Genomic DNA, 17,444 nt, shown 5'->3' on the forward strand with positions numbered 1-17,444 from the left:
ATCTTTGCCAGCAAACTTGGAAGATAATGTATTTTTTCCTCATCTCTACCATGACTGCATCCATCCCACAAGCCCTAATTATTTCTAATGCTCAGTCAAGGGGAACACAAAACCACACAGATCTATATCATCATTAACTTCCATGCCTTCAGGGTAGGATAAATGATGATTAAGTCTAAAGTCATACCACAGCCCCTCTTTTTTCTTTTTTTTATGTACAGAATAATAGCCTGGGGAGTTTGCATACACTCTTGCTCTCAGACAGACTGGTTTCTACAGGTGAGCAATCAAGTTAAAGCAAAAACAGACATGATCTAAACCTTTGCCTTGAACTCTAGCAGGTAAATTAATAGTGGTTTTTTTACTTGGGAATCTCTGTCAGGGAGCCTGGATATAGCTTTTTACACAAATGTCCTTGTCATGGTCACACAACTGGCATTTAGCAGCTTAAACATGGCTACACAGGGACTGTAGCTGGGAGGAAGAACATGAAATGCCATGGCTGATGGCATTCAACACTGACCTAAACCAACACTCCACAGCACTGCAGAGCTCCCACCTGGCACAGCCACGTAAAACAGGCAGCAGCAGTAGCTTGCCCAGGAGAAAGCATGACAGGTCTGTCATGATTGTATATAATGCCTGAAGTAGAAGCCACCAATCCATGGACTGTTTTGATCACACCACTGAAGTGAGATGGCTCCTCTGGCTCTGGGCTGGAGCAGGATCACCTGGAGCATTGCTTTTTCTTCACTCCAATTTCAAGAGGAGGGAAAAAAAAACAAGCTAAAAATCAAAGATGCCCCACCAACAGTCTAGAACACTGAGTATTTCTGATCCTAGCAGCTACATATCCTTCTGCCATTTCAGTATCTAAAGATCTTCCAGGAAATCCTCCATTGCTTACACCACGGCATTTTGTACACATACAAAAACTGAACTCTTCTGAGTTGCCATGGTCTTTGAACTGATTTCCAATAAAACATACACTAGAATAATCCTGCTCTTCAGTAGCACCATTTTCAAGCTAAGGTTTACCACAAGGCATACTCTACGAAAGTATACTCTAACTAAGAGCTCTGGAATAGGCAAAATGGTCAGGATAGCAAAAGCTGATGGAATTTATATAATTATAAAGCCATATATAAAGCCATAAGAATCTCTTTTTATTTTATTTCACTGAAATATACCTAAAACAGGAGGGAAATAAAAATCCTCTTTGACCCTCAAAACCACTTTCCATCACAAAACAAACAGGGGTAAAGAAACCCTCCTTAAATCCTGCATAAATATTTCGAAACATCATATTATCTCTAAAGTAGCATATTCTAAATAACAACACTTAAATAAAAATGTTTTGTTTCTAAAAACCGAAGGAAAACTCTTCTTTAATAAACTTTTTACAAATTGAACAGGAATCTGAATGTTACTTTCAGCAGCCTGAAGCTGAAGTACGTTATGAAAGAAGGTGTAGTCATGCTCCTATATCCTCCTCCAGGCTCTTCCTGCAGCTCCTGGACCCCTTTCCACACACTCTGCAGGACACGTAGCTCCAACCTTTTCATGGGTGGTCAAGGTAGCCCCAACTCTGACCTAACACTCACAGCTTATGGGAACAACTACATTCTAAAGAACTTAAGAAACCTCTCACAGGAATACACACTGACAATTAAGCATGAGGTAAAACACTCGGCTGGATGGGGGTCAAGGTGCAGGACAAGATGAGACAGCAATGCTTTGCACTTCATCAGAAGGTCTCCTGAATAGCATCATAGACTTTCCATCAAGCTTCATGCCTTTACTCCCCTCTACCCAAAGGAGGGGGGAGGCATAGCTGCCAACACATCATCATTAACAGAGTTGGTTTCTCCTTACAATGCATACATCCTCATCCTTCCTCCAGTACTTACAGGGGACACAGCACCACCAAGACACATGGACCACAGAGGAATCTTAATCATCATCACCATCATCATGAGTCAAAGTTTTCCTACTTCATAAATCTTCACTGATTTTATTGCAGTTCATTGTTGCAGTTCATTAATTTTCCAACAGTTTTCCCTGTTGTGCCAAGCATTTTCTCTAAAAAGTATATACCCAACGTACTCCAACAAGTAACAGTCAAAAATAACCCAAGAAAGCAAAAACAAATGAAAAAGTCAAATTCTTGGAAGAAAACAAGGTCATCAGGGAGTAGATGCCTTGAATTAATTAGCTACATTGAGTAGGGACAAAACACAAAGGCAAGAACCTCTGAAATATTTCCATCAGTGGAAACAAGCTACAGAGTGCAAGGTGTAGCAGAACCTATTATTTATAGCCCACTGGAGGAGGAAAGTATACATTACTTAATGAACTTGCAAGCTAATATTAACTGCAGATTTATATTTTATTATGTTGGCATCATTCTGATACAAGTTATTATTATTCCAATTTATAACGAGAGCCAAAATGCTTTAATCTGCATCACAGATTCATAGGTTTTTAAGGTCAGATGGACAACTGGAATCATAACATCAACTAGAGAATTTAATCCAGTAATTTCTGCATTACATCTGTAATTTGCTTGAACACACTGTTTGCAAGGGAATGATGTTGCCCTTTGACAAAGTTCCTCGGGTTGGCTGCATTTTTCCCCACAGGCATAGAACCAGCGCTAGAACCAGGGAGAGAGACCCAAAGCTCACTTCGATAAGTGGACCTAAAACAACCAGAAAAAGCCATTTTTTCCTTTAAAAAATTTCCCAACAAAACAAGAGGCAGTCATTTGTCTGCCCACCATACATCACTTAAAGGAAGAAAGTGATTGGATTAGCCTGACACCAAAGTGTCTGGAAACCTAAAACTCCAGTAATGGTTTGCTTTTCTTTAATGGTAAACACTCCTATTCGCACCAAAATTACCAACTTGAAAGGGTTTATTCAATGTGAAGAAAGCCAGGAAAAAGCTTCCATTCTCACTCATAAAATTCACTGGAAACAACACTGTACCAACACAACAGCAGATTTCTGAGCTGGCTGCAGCACCACTTTTTTGGGTTACCATCTGGGCAAGTATCACTTTACAACAAAGAAAGACAGAGAAGCTTCCACTGAATGCAACATGAAACCAGCACCTGCAACCAGACAACCAGCCGGCATGAAGAAACAAAATATCAGTGCTGTCCTGCAGATCAGGACAACTACTGTCAAGGCATCTGCAAGCCATTGAAGGAGGCAGTTTCTTCAAAATCCTGCTTAAAGCTAGTACCTTATCAAGCACATATACAGTCAAGCCCAATGTTAGCAGCCCAGCAGTTTCTCAGTGCAATCCAAACACCTGCTAGCAGGGCTGAGATGAAATCTCACCTTCTTCCCTAAATTAGCAACTAAAACCAATATAGCCTCTACAGTCTCTGTTCCTAAAAGGTGTCCTAAAAGACATGGATATCAAATTCTGTTATGCATATAACTGAAGAAAATTTGGCATATAAATTGAAGAATTTGGCACAGATACATCCAGACTGGGTAAGGCTGCCAACTTTCACCACCAGTGGACTTGCAAGACCTCACTGTCCACCACCAATAAAGCCTTCCAGTTGATAATAATGACTACTCTGCTGCTACTGAATTCATTCTAGTAGAAAATAAAAGGAACTGTCATAATGCTTAGCAAGCATTTGGGAGAAAAAAATGTTTAATATTATCCACTGGCTTTGCAGGGGGATTGACAGTTTATCCCTTCTACTTCTGTTGAGGGAAGAGGGTGCAGGTTGCTACTAGGAACATTGTCAACACATTTAAGTAAGAAACTGCTTTGCGTATTAGCAAAGTGAAGATGGATTAGCCAAATGATTAGGGTTTTTTTTTAAGAAATTATCTTACAAAAGCAAGTATGCAGGTAATTTTCCCAAGTCGTTCCACTGTTTTGGGACATGCAAAACAGTTTAAGAAGTGATACAAGTCCACTCAGAAGCATCAAGAAATGCTCATTACTGACGCTGAATAATTAATTTTCTCTTAGGTGCTCCTCTATCCCCTCTGGGAATTAAAAAGTTCAGACTGGTTGTTATGATCTCTTTCTAACATTAAGTGATCCAAGAGAACCCAGTAGTTAACACCTTGGCTAAACACTTCAATACTGCCCCCGGCACCAAATTTACATGAAAGCCTGCAAGCCCAGGGTCCTAGCCTCTCCTACAGGTTCAATACCTGCTACACAGACACCTAAACTTCAGCTTCTGAAGGTACTGTTTGCTCTCCGTGCACATCCCCAAGGCACATTTTGCTGAACTGATGCTCAGGGGCTTGCCTGCAGGAAGACCAGGGGCAGGAATCCCCTTCGTCCTCAAGGATGTCAGACCAGCTCACAGGGGTATTCTCAGATCTGCTGTCATAGTATATGCTGTACCACCTTCTCCAAGAGGCATCACTCATCCTTCCAGACAGTGGTCACCTAAGCAGCTCTATTTGGTCAGAGGACTCCTAACATACCTGCTGCACAACTCAAATACCAGGGATGAAGGAGAGATATGGAGCATGTTTTCCCACCAACACCACCCCCGCTTAAACAGCATGCACTGAATGTTCCCAGGGCAATTATTCTGGCCCAAAGCATCTTCAGCCCTCTCTGCAAAGCAGAAGCAGGAAGGCTGTGATCATTCACACACCCAGGGCAGCCTGCAGCTCCCAACACCCTTGTCCACAGCAGGCAATATGCATTGCATCTCTGCAAACAGCCACCCACCCATCACCTACCATACCCAGCAGCAGTCAGGTGCTGTGAATCACAGCACTTACATCTCCTCCTGACTGTCCACTCCGGATCAGCTTCCTTGCAGGAGACAGTGATAATAGCTTTCCACCTCCAAGAGGATAATCACATTAAACCTCTGGAGAGGTTCAGATAATGCACTGACCAAAGCCATAGCAAATACCAAAACTGAGACTATAAGAGATATAATAGGTCAAATAGATAACTCAAAGGGTAACAAACCCTTAGAGACAACTAAGCTACTGAAGGCCAGCACTCAGGTTTGCCAGTACAGCTGGCTGTGAAAGCAACAAACCTGTCACCTCAATGTGCAGCTAATCACAGAGCAGAGTGAAGGACAGGCACAACGTGAACACAAAGGACAATCCAGTTCTGTTCTGCCTGTGCACAGGCAGATCTTAAGAAAAAAACAGGCACATCTTAAGAATAAAATATATTTTCAAAGAAAAAAATGAATTCTTTAAATACTTTCTAAATACATAGCAATTTTTCTAGCAGAAATCAAAGAAAACCAGTTTAGTGAAGAGAAAGTTTAAAAAAATTGTTCATTCCAATGCAATAATTAACACAGCACTTCTGCAACATTTTCTGACTAAAGAAAAATACGTAGCTCAAATCCATCCTGGTTGAAATGAGGCCTCATCTCTCAGCAGTACTTATGGACACTGAGAAAGGTGCACTTTTAAGAGATTTCAAGTCTGTGTTCACATGTTTTACTATAAAAACCACATTGTCTTTTAAACCTTATTAATAGACAGTATTCACTAGATACTCAACCTACTACTCTTTCCTCCACAGAAGCAAGCAGTTACGAAATTTAGTGCTTCTGTAAAGTGACCCATCTATGTGCATTTGGGGTTTCTCTCATTTTACCCTTATTCCATACACAGGTTTCAATTTATTCCTAAAGAGGAAGTGAGAATATAGTTTTAAATTGCAAAAAGAGTTTGTTTTCTTTTTATTTTGGGGCAGGGCTTAATTTCCCTGACATCCCTGAGCAATATTTAAAGCTCATCTCTATATGCATACTTTCACACTTAGAGGAACGGACCACTAGAAACATAGCTCCAAGTCAGAAAGACTGGGGGAATCTAAAAGACCCATGTCTGCTCAAGATCCTAAAAACAAAAAGGGTGCAACACCATCACGAAGCTAAGCTAATTCAGCTGGACTTTCCCAGGTCAAGGGCTCTGAGTTTGCTCAGCACATGCTGGACACCCAGATGCGTGCAGAAGCAGCATAGAAATCCTTGGAACAATAAAGCATAAAACCAGGAAGAACAGAGTGCATGGCACCATGTCATAAGCTGTCCCACACCACCTGTGCACCCCCTCAAGCCTGCTGCAAAAGCTTTGTATTTTGTAGTGCAAAGAATAAACATTTCACCATGGACAAGATTTTGTTTCCTTATTTAGCAGAAAGAACAGCAGACATGGAACTGGGCTGCGTACTGGAGCTAAAATGTAAGGCAATGGTGAGAGAGTTAACAGTGGAAGGGAAAGAACTTGTCACACAAGCCCACTAACTTATTTTTCCTTCCATGGTAGCTGCCAGTTAACACCTCTGTATTACTGATGTGCAAATAGCTGCTTTATACATCAAATTATAGCATCAACATTTACCACATTATAAGCAGTCAGTTACTGTTTGAGACAGTTTGCCTGGTTTCTACTATTTATCACAATTTTTAAGGTAAGCTTTGAAAGGAAACAGGCACTATCATGGAGTCAATCTTTGCTATTGTTTATTTCATTTTTTTTAAAACACATTATTAGGCAACAATGCTTTTAGTCATATACTTAAAAGTGCTGAGTTTCTAATGTTGTTTTACTGTCAAAAGGATAGTAGTTCCATTTTAAAGCCATGACTCAGTCATTCTAAACCTCTTTAAAAGCCATAAATCACATATCAGACAGATCCCAAAAAGAACATTAGACATGAGCTGTCCTTCCTCATACCAGTAATTCCACTGCAGTAAATTTAAAAGTTAATGGGACTAGTCCAGTGAGTAAAATAAACACATGGCACTGAGGCTAAGCTCTGCTCTCATAGAAAGCACACAGGGAACCATTCCAATATACCAAATAGAGAACTGGTAACTCCTTAAAGCTTCCTTTAGGCACTGTAAACACACTGAAATGTGTCCAGTCTTGCCTGTTCTGCATACACAAAACAGATGCATGCTAGCAGCACTCAACACCTACAAAACTAAACAAAATGCTGTAGTTGTGTGAATTCATGACATACTAAGCCAAGCTACTTAGTTCAACCTAGTAAGTAGAATGTTCTGATAGTGTGTATTTTTATCTGAACCATTAGACTAATTTAAACACATTGATATGAAAATTAAGACTATTTTACCACCTGCTTTTGCCACGCAAAAAAAAAAACCTTCCTGAAAAAGACTTCATTTACCAATTAAAGATAAACATCACAATATTATAGCTAAACATGCATTTATCCAGTGTGTCATGACACAGAAATTATATACCACTATGAGACATCACATACACACACAAGTCAACACAGCGAGAACAGGTAGGCTCATTGCAGTCTCTGGCATGAGTAATTTGCAAATTACAACCTTCCTTTATGTTTTGCCAGCACCGGACACCTTTAATTGTACTCACTTATTCATTAATTCATTAAAATGAAATAAAAAAAATATACACTGAGACAAAGCAAGCTTCAAAAAAACCCCTGAAAGAATTAAGAGGGAAAGAATCAAAGCAGGAATTAATAAAAAACAGTAATATCCTTCTAGTCTTAAAACAAATACAACACACATTAACGATCCATTTTATCTCTCACCTTTGTCTATTTAAGTCAATGTCATTCCTTCAGACTGCATTTCTTTTGATTTGCTTAACAGTACACTTCATTGTTAGCACTGCCTCATCAGCACTTCTGCTGAAAAGCCCTAAAATGAAATACACTTCGTATTTAATTGTAATTATGCAAATATCTTGTGGAATTACTTTGTTACAAGCAATCAGATATAAGGCATTCTATGATTTAAGTAATTTTCCCACAAGACATTTTTTAAGGTCATTTAAGCTATGACCAAATGTGATCTGCAAACCTCAACCTCTTCAAATCCAGAGGTGATGTGTAACAAATCATACAGTTTAAGGTGAAGGGAGGAGTCTTTACCCAAATCCATCATTCATTGTGTTTCACAAAAATATTTTATACAAGCCACTTCCCAAACCCTAACACTTACAATGGAAGGATTTAAAGCACATGCTTTTAAAACCAAAGGCAGTGCAGGAAGCCCAGTTGCATATTGCAGGGCTGCCTCTCAGACCGTATTATCATAGGGAATGCATTTTAAGAAATAATCCACTTCTGGAACACCAGCACTTCACAAAATTGTGTGACACTTTCAGGGTACTCTTTGGAATATTTTCATTGGGACTAATTTCCGAATTTTTAACATTACTCGAAGCAAACAGCAAGTATTTGGTTTTAACAACCAACTCTACTAAAGAGTTAAAAATTATGGCAAAACAACACTTGAAAACGCATGAAATAGCATTAAGCCTTCATCTTTCACTACATGTTTTGCTTTTAACATATAAACTAAAGAAAGGTGATTAAAATAAAATATCTGTTTTATTTCACTATTACAGGAAAGGCTGGAGAAAAATTAGTTAATTTTTCCCAGCGTATATCCTTCAATACTATTTTGGAGATACCTATGGAGGTGACCAGATTTGTGATAGAGGTTGGGCATTCAATACTTCTCCATAAAAATGCCAGGAGCTTCTGAAACACAGCTGCCCCATGCAAAAACCTACTTCCATGATAAGGAACTAAAACAATGAATTTACTTTCTTTCCCCTCTGAATAATAACCTAGATTTTTAAAATGTTTTCCCCTAAGTTCCCTCCACTAGAGGGTAAAATAAAACATCATGTACTGTAAATTGTTAACTGCATGTATTTTATCCCATGAAGTCATTGTGGGTTACAACAGCACTCAGAGAAACAAAAAATATGAAGCAGGTGTAAAGAAAAAAATTATTCTGAGAATGTCATCATCTATGCAGCTACTTATGCGCTCCATGACTACACAGCACAGGGTACTGGCTAATTGTTTAACCACACTGAGTAGGATGAGTGATAATAAATAAAAAATAAATCCAGAAAACCCAATACTACCAACTTTTGAGAATATTATTCATCAGTCTAAGATGGCAACCTCCATCTCAGTAAAAGTAAACTTCCTAACCAGACGAAGAACTAACCCCAGGGGAGAAGCTTTCTCTTCAGAGCCCAAAAGCAGCCAAATGAACTTTTCAAACCCAAACTGGTTACTCGCACACAGCCAGGTAGGTGGGCTTCAGTGCCCGAGGTTTCTCATGCACTGGGCTCCACATACTGCAGGGTGAGCCAGTCCCATTCATGGAGCTGTTCCACAGCAATTGGCAAAGGAGACCTGCTACGAGAAGCACTTGCCAAATAATGCTTCTTTACAAATAAATCTCGCAGCAAAGGACAGCATTTACTGAATAACGTTCAGGTCCACAGTCAGACCCCTCTTTGCAGCAGCTTTTTAGCTTTGCATTTACAGAAGAAATGGAAATTAGAGAGCAGCAGTCAGAAAAGTAGCACCAGAGACACGGTGAAGCAAGTGCTCACACTGCTGATCATTACTGTAATATTCCCCTGCAACCTCCCTGTAAAGATGCCACTAAACCCATTTGCTAGGCAGCTTCATTAATCCTTTACAGTAGTTTCCTATCATGTAAAAGTCCTATTCTGCAGCTGCCTTCAAGCAGACACCTCTGTGCTTCGCAAATGGTCCCATTGATTCAGACAGTAATATCCACCTTTTCTGAGAACTGGCAAGGATGACTGAGACAGGGCTTGGAGCATCTGCTGGTCTCTCAGCATGGTATCATGGCAGACTGGTTCACACAGGACAGCATGCTTCCTAAAAGGAAGGTGAGTAACCGGGAAAGCCCTTCTAAATCAGCCAGGCTATCTCAACAGCATTGCTCCCATGGGTGAAATAATCTGAAATTGCATGGGGACAGAAGGATTGGGCCCACTGTTATCTAAACAAGGCAAAGCCAAACCATTTCAATCATCTCCCAAACCAATGCAGTTCCTGAACATTTGGTATCGGTATTTCCCCCTTCCTCTGCACTTTTTTTTTTTTTTTAAGAAAACTGTGATTCACATTATTATCGCTCTCAAAAAGAAATTAAAGCTAGCTGGTTACCTCAGGCCACATCTTTGAAATTCTGGTACGGTTTTCCTATACCAAACCCTGCATACATCCTACCTCTTCTAAAGGAGTTTCACAAATAATTACGGTGATCACGACGCCAGCCTGCTTCGAGCCGCTGGCAATCCCTGCAGACGCTGAACTTCTCCACCCATTGCTTTTACATTATAGCCTGCCCGCGGATCCAAAAATACTGGACTCCACGCAAGGAGAAAATTTCCCAGACTAATTTCAAAGAATAGAAGCATCCTGTTGTACAAGAAGCCAGGACGCGTTTTTGGGCATTGGCCTCACACAGATCAAACGTATAAAAAGAAAAAAATCCGTCCCCAGCGGCTTCGCTCCGCTGCGGGTTACACACCGCCACCGCATCGGCTTCCTCTCCTTTTTGTATATGTATTTTAAGCCACGAAGTAAGCGCACTGCGGCCAGCGCTTGCAGGGCTCTCCCCATCGGGAGCCTCCCCTGCCCCGCCGAATGCTGGCTGGCCCCACCAGACCCCCTGCCCCGTGCGAACTCCCCCGTCCCAGCGCCGCCAACCCCCCCCCCCGGGCACCCAGGCACCTGTGCGACCCCCGAGGCAGACCGCGGGCAGACACCACCGTGCGCACCCACACCACACACATCTATTCCACCGCAAAAAGGGAACACCCGCTGCCAAACGCGCCCGTGCCAAGGCATCTGTGCACACCCACCCGTGCCCGCGCCCCGTGAGGCGCTGCCGCCCGCGCTCACCGCCGCCTCCCTGCGCCGGGAGCCCCCTGCCCCATCGGCAGTGCCTCCCGCATCCCCACGGGAACAGCCCATCTCCACTTCCCCCAGGATGTCCCAAAATTGAATCCGCCGAGTCTGAAGCCGCGCACCGCCGACCAGTCACCCTCCCGGGTGGGCGCTGCCCCCACGTCCCGGCCGCCCCGTCCCCGCTCACCCTCGCTGCCCGGGCTGGCCCGCAGGCTCCGGAGCGCGGCGCACAGCAGCAGCGGCAGGAGGCACGTCCGACCGGGAGCCGGCGCCCCGGCGCGGCCGGCCCAGCCGCCGGTACCCCACGGTCCCATCCCGTCGCCGCTCAGCGCATGGGGCGGCGGCTCACCCCCAGCGCAGCCCGCTCCTGTCGGTTCAGGACGGGATGGGGGGGGGGGGGGGAGGGGGGGCGGGGGGGGGGGGGCTGGCAGCGCGGACAGACGCTCCCTCCTCCGCTCCCGTCCAGCCGTCAACGCGACTGGAGAAGCAGGGGGCGGGGATGGGGAGGTGGCCCCGCGCCGCCGCGGAGACGCCCCCGACGGGGCGGACCCACCGCCGTCGCCGCCGCGTGCGAGAGAAGGTTCCCCCCGCGCCTCCCTGAGCCTGGGGAGCAGCGGGCAACGCATCGCAGGTGTCCGCCGTTAGGTAAATTCCTCTCAGCCCCCCGATACCCGTGCGAGGGAGCGGGCGGCAACGCTGGCCCTGCGAGGCGCCCGTCGAGCCCGCTCAGGAGGGACGGGGAACACCAGATCTTCCCTCAGCAGCCACGGGTCACGGTGCCAAAATCTACACACGCACACCCCAGCCCAGAGCCGGGGAAGCCGGGATCTCACAAGGCTGGCAAACCTGAGAGGAAGGCTCACCCCTGGCCTGGTAAGCAGAAATGCCACAAACTCCGTAGTGGAGCCGATATAAAGATGAGTTTCAGGTGTATTTTACCCCAAGCTACCACTAGAGCACAGCTTTGAATCCAGAACATCTAGTTTTAGAGAATCACAGATTATGTTGAACAGGAAGAGACCAGAAAGGATAATCAAGTCCAACTCCTAGCCCTTCACAGGACCATCCCCAAGAATCACACTTGTACACTGAGATGTTTTTACCTCTCAGAACCCTAGTTATCACTCAGGCCATCTCCCTAAAAAGAAAAAGATCCCCAAAAGAAATTAATTCAAGGAAGTTCATTCACTCATATTGGTTCAACCCATATCATTTGGGGAAACTTCTTTCAGATGAACCAATAAAGATCAAACTCAGCCTTGTAGGTGCATAGGCAGCAAGTCAAGGTGTGCTGGTTTTACTCTGTGGGGAGGGCACACTAGGAAGTTTTTCTCCATAAGAACTTCCTCTGTGGATTGATGGGACCAATTGGAGGCTGGTTTAGTGTTGACAGCCTCAGAAAACAATTGGAAAAGTCGGTTCGCTAGGTGAATCACATTAGAAGCAAGTAAACGCCGGGAAAGCTCTTGCATTTCTGGCCTTTTACAATGTAACACTAACCTGGCCCTGCCCGTTTTCAAAGCGGCCCAGGCTGGGCCCGGCTCCAGAGGCTGCTGGGCCCAGTCTTTAACCAGGGCCCCCAGTGGTCAAGAGGAGGAGAGGCCCATTGCTGGGATTCTCGCTTTTTCCCGGTGTAGCCGTGGCTCGGAGCAGCCCTGGGGTGGCCGAGCCCGCCCGGCCGCCCTCACGGGCTGGGGGGAGGCAGCCGGGCCCGGTTCGGGAGAGCCCCCAGGGCTTTGTGTGCTGGACAAGGCAGAAGGAGAACCCCCGGCCTGCAGCTGGAGCTGGGTGCAGTCAGTGCCGGAAGAAAGCCATGGAGCCAAAGGTTTATCACCGATTTCTCCTCTGACTGGACTTTGCAGTTTTCATCCTGCCCCTCCAGCGTGGCCTGGCTGGCCTGAGATCCTGACACAGCTCCAACGTGGCCTGGCCCAACTCCTGCAACTTCTGTGTGAGATTTTATTTTTTTTTTTTCCCAATGCTCAGATAAGACTTACAGACTTTCATCTTTCCTTGGGTGAGAGGGAGAAGAACAGAAAGGCTACACTAAAGTCAAAGAAGTAAAAGCTAAGTTTCTAAATGGAAGGAGAATGAGGAGACACGGTGAAGGTTGGCTGAAATATCTTTTTGTATGTTAATGGGGTGAACTGTACTTCACGAAAAAATTCCTTTAAACCATGAGAAAAAGAAAGACAAGGGGGATGGAGCAAGGTGTAAAGTGTTTGAAGAATCCTTTGTCTCGAGGAAAAGAGGGGGATCTCTGTTCCTGGGAATGAAGTATGAACAGAGGGAAGTCAGCTGAAGAGAACTTTTGCCTTTGAGTAGCTCATCCTTAAAAGTAATACCCCATGACTTTTTAACATGGCCTGCAACTCAGTTCTGAAAAGACTGTAAAGTGGGAGGAAATTCATGGTAACAGATCCCGGGTGGCTGTTAATCATAAAAAAGTGGAGTCAAGAGAGAACTGGTGATTTCCTCTCTTGGTAAAAGATCCTTATAGCTGAACAAGAAGAAACTCCTCTCCCTGAAGTGAACTGAAAAAGATTACTCAAGTAAGGAATTGACTGAAATGTCCCTCTATGTTGTTAAGCTGTAACAAAGGGGGAAAGAAGGACTGGTCTGAAAATCTGTTCTGAATTTATTATTATTGTTTGTGTTATTAATAAAGTTTTTTTTTTTCTTTATTCCCTTTTTAAGATTTAGGCCTGCTTTACTTTTACTCCTAATTGTATTTCACAACAAAAGGTAAATATATTACAATTGGCAAACCTTAAACTATTACATTTTTGGTGTGTTGGCCGGGAAACAAACAAACTAAACTAAACTATTACACAAGGTTAGCCAGAGCCCTGCTCACCTCATGCTGCTCCTCCATTTCACCCCTGTTGATTTATGTTATAGAAAGGTTAACCAAAGGTTGAGTACCTGCAAAAGTCTCTCTGTCTCCAAGGTGCAACATTCAGGACTAGGGTTTCAAGCAAGTGGCAATTAAAATATGCAATCGCCAGTACTGCCAGTTTGAAGGGGACAAGTAGTTTTCAGCTGGGGAACTTCAGATAACCTAGGTCTCTACACTGACATTAGTCGTCTTTTATTCCTTATTGGATAGAAAGTGTGTTTCTCTGTGTCTTTACATCATATATACATCTCTGCTACTTCCATAAACATTGTCCTAAGCTGTTCACAGATATTATTTTGATTAGTGTTGGTCTCGTTGCAAGAGGATATTCTACCTCAACCTAGTCAACATTATTACTGCCAGCAGGAGGATAAGGTGAGGACTGTTACTTTACATGAGGTACAATAGTAGGGGCACCAGACAGATGTAGAGTGTGGCATGCATCTCTTCACAGTGCTGCCTCAGATTTTCACTATTTGAATACCCTTCTAGTCCGAAGTTCAAAAGGAGGTTTGCTATCATGCCGCCCCTCTAAATGGCACATGACTGGATCCTCAGTATGAATCACACCTGAGAGTGTCTCACTACAGCCCTGCATCAGATTAAGGACGGGAGCATGGGGTGTAGTAATTTCTAGGGATTTGCCATCAATAAAAGCAATGGTAAATTTTGCCATCCAGAAATTGGTCCAATGCAGGAAATCAGAAACAGAACCTTGCTAGTGTAGTAAAAAGGATCTGATGGCAAAGAACAAGTAAAATGGTAAGCTGGATGGCCACCTCTGCTGTCTGAGGGACAAGCTTGCTGTAGCTAGACAAGTATCTTAACAGAATCTCATGTCAAATTGCCGTGTGCTCACAATTTTCAATGCTGTTTGACAGTCACTAACTGCTGTTTGGACTGTCAGGATTATAATTTAGAGGCATTTCAGATGGGCATTTCAGTGGCATTTTCAGATGTTAATGACATTGTAACTTTCTAGGAAACACTGAGATGATCTTTGTATGATTCATAAGATATTTAAGAATAGCCACCATGCTCTAGGTTTCATTCTAGCTGCTTCCTTTTTTCCCCACAGGAAGCAAGCTCCTGGCCCAAGACATTTGTTTTGTTTCCCACCGTGGCTTTGGCACAGCAAGAGTATCCCACCTCATCTCACTGGACATCATTAAGTACTGATAAAAAAGGAAATGCTGTCTTATAAGGGGGGTGTTACCTTGTTCCCAACTGCAGGGTATTGCAATTTTATGCACCTTGTAATGAATCCTATTTGCTGAGGTCTCAATCTTCTAAAACTCTCCTCCTGGCTTTGCCATTAATCTTATTAGTAATCTGCAGCAGTCAACTCCCCCCCAGGGTTTTGTCTCATCAATGCATCCAGCAGGCTCTTAAACAGAGGACAGAAATTCTAGCAAAGTGCTGCAGTATCTCATGTAGCCTTGATGGGTAATCAGAGAGAAGCTGGACAATCTGAGGGGATCCCTTCCTATTTCCCATCAAAGAGTATATCTCCTATTGCTTTGAGCAAATTCACTGTAGAAATCACAAGGGGTTGGTCTCCTTGCAAACTAATCAGGAACCTAAACTATCTCAGAATCATGCCATTTCTCCCCATATCCAGCCTATATTTTGTCTTAATGTCAAATATTTCTTTCTGCATCTCATTAACTTTTTCCTGCCCCTTACATTTGTGTCTTTTCACCTATGCAAACAGCATTTCCTATTAATTATCACTCAGTTAAGATCTGTATTTCATCCTTTATCTACTTCTCATGAGTCATTCCTGTAGATTGATAGTAATGCTGTTATACTACAAAAGTCCCTCCATTCTTCCCAACATCTCCATCATAACATTTTGCTCAGAAATATAATCATATTAGTGCCATAATAAACAACTGTCTCTAAAAGGCTTTTGAATATAGTGCCTGAAACTGAAATGACAGCTTTGCCCTGTAACTTTCCCTGTAACTTTTCCACTTTATATCTATTTTGCTGTCAGCTAATGTGTTTTAAACTATTTACTAAGCCAGACATCTTTGGAGTTAATGCATTTCCGATTATTTCACTTAGATATGCAAAAGCTCATTTTTCAAGTTTTATTTCTCTCCTGTGTAGGTAGTTCCCTTCATATAATTTCTGTGTTCTGACTTGGCTTCTAATTCTGCATTGCCAATGCATTTCATTAGCGTGCTGTTTATCCTATCATCAACAGGATACACTTGAAAAATAAATTAGTCTATCCTTCAGATTATTTCAGCAACCAAAAACTGCCAGCCAAATCTATTCCTTATATAATTATCCTTTACTGACGTGTAAGGGCAAAATACTTATTGCATCTCCATATTCAACAGGGCCTTCATCTGACAAAAGATTCAATTTCATACTTTATGTGTAAACAGTCCCACTAAGCCCACATCTTCATTGCAATAATGGAATGCAACACCCACTGTAATGTAGCAAACTGTTTAATTACTTAGGAATATTAGTTTTTCCATTTTCATTTGAAAAGTTCTTTCAAGAGTCAGAGAAGATGACATCTTTAAGGAATGCCCTAATGAGATCTAGTAATTTGGGTTTTTTTGTTTTACCCCATAAGCTTTTTGAAACAGAAAAATTATCTTCTTTTCGAAAACTAGATGCATATTAAAAGAAAAAGCAATCCAGGAGCAGCTAAGCAGCTTTGCATAGTAGATGTGGTTGGATTTGTACCATGATTGCAACTACAGTTTGAGCACAAAATGGCTGGTGTTCAACATACACCACAGCAGCCTTTTCAGGCTGCAGAAAGCAATAGTCAGACCCTCAATGGAAAGCAGACAAATCAGTGCCAGGAGCCCGTGGGGACAGGAATGTTACAGAGCCAGTGCAGGTGGGCCACCACTTGGCCTGAGTAGGTGTGTCTGGGACTGTGCCCCTTGGGCTGCTGAAATCTTCAGTGAAATCTCCGCACGCTGCACTGCAGAGAAGGATGTTCACCAACAAACTGGTAATTTGCATGAAGAAAAATGAGCAAGTGGTAAATAAAGCATTGCCTGTGCAAGTTCACAGCCCAGTCACTTGTATGATCTCAGAACCTATTTATCTTTTGCCATCCCCATAAGACACAGGAACTATTGGCAACCGTGCACTAAGGAAAATCTGCTCACTTCATTTACAGTCTGAAATTAGATCCAAACCCATGAAAATACATGGGGAAAAACATGTGAATATTTGTTTCAGTCAGAAAAGGCTTGGAGAAAGCATGACATTTCAGCCTGGCATTTTCTTTCAGAGTACTTCATCACCAGCCCTCAGTCCTGATAAGAGTCCTTCCAAAAGCCCATGACCTGGCAGCACACTCTCCCCTTTGCAAATGCCGTGTCACTGTTTCCCTCTCACTGCCTTACAGTGACCCCCATGGAGCGAGATCCCAGGCTTTAGCAGAACACTGCAGGCAGAGGAATGTTCCCTGTCTTGGAGGGGACAGTGTATATCACTTCACATGCCAGTGTGGATTAGACTGATCAGCAAAATAATCCAGTTCAGATATGGAAATACATACTCATGTGCACCAAGAGGAGCAGACACAGCTGGCACTACTTGCAGCCCACTTGCTACTTAGCAAGTAGCAAAGTGATTCTTTGCATCACACCAGAGGAGAGCATTAAAGGGAGCAAATGAAATGGCTTTGCAGAGATTTATGGAGATTTTCTAATGCAGAAAGTAGAGCGCAGGAGAAAGTGCAAAGGCTAATTTGATTACACTGTTAGCTCTATATAAATTTAATAATGGACTTGCTTCCACATTTCTCATCATAACCTATTTATATGCATACACT

This window comes from Cinclus cinclus, chromosome 5 (genome assembly GCF_963662255.1).
Source record: "Cinclus cinclus chromosome 5, bCinCin1.1, whole genome shotgun sequence".
Taxonomy (NCBI): domain Eukaryota; kingdom Metazoa; phylum Chordata; class Aves; order Passeriformes; family Cinclidae; genus Cinclus; species Cinclus cinclus.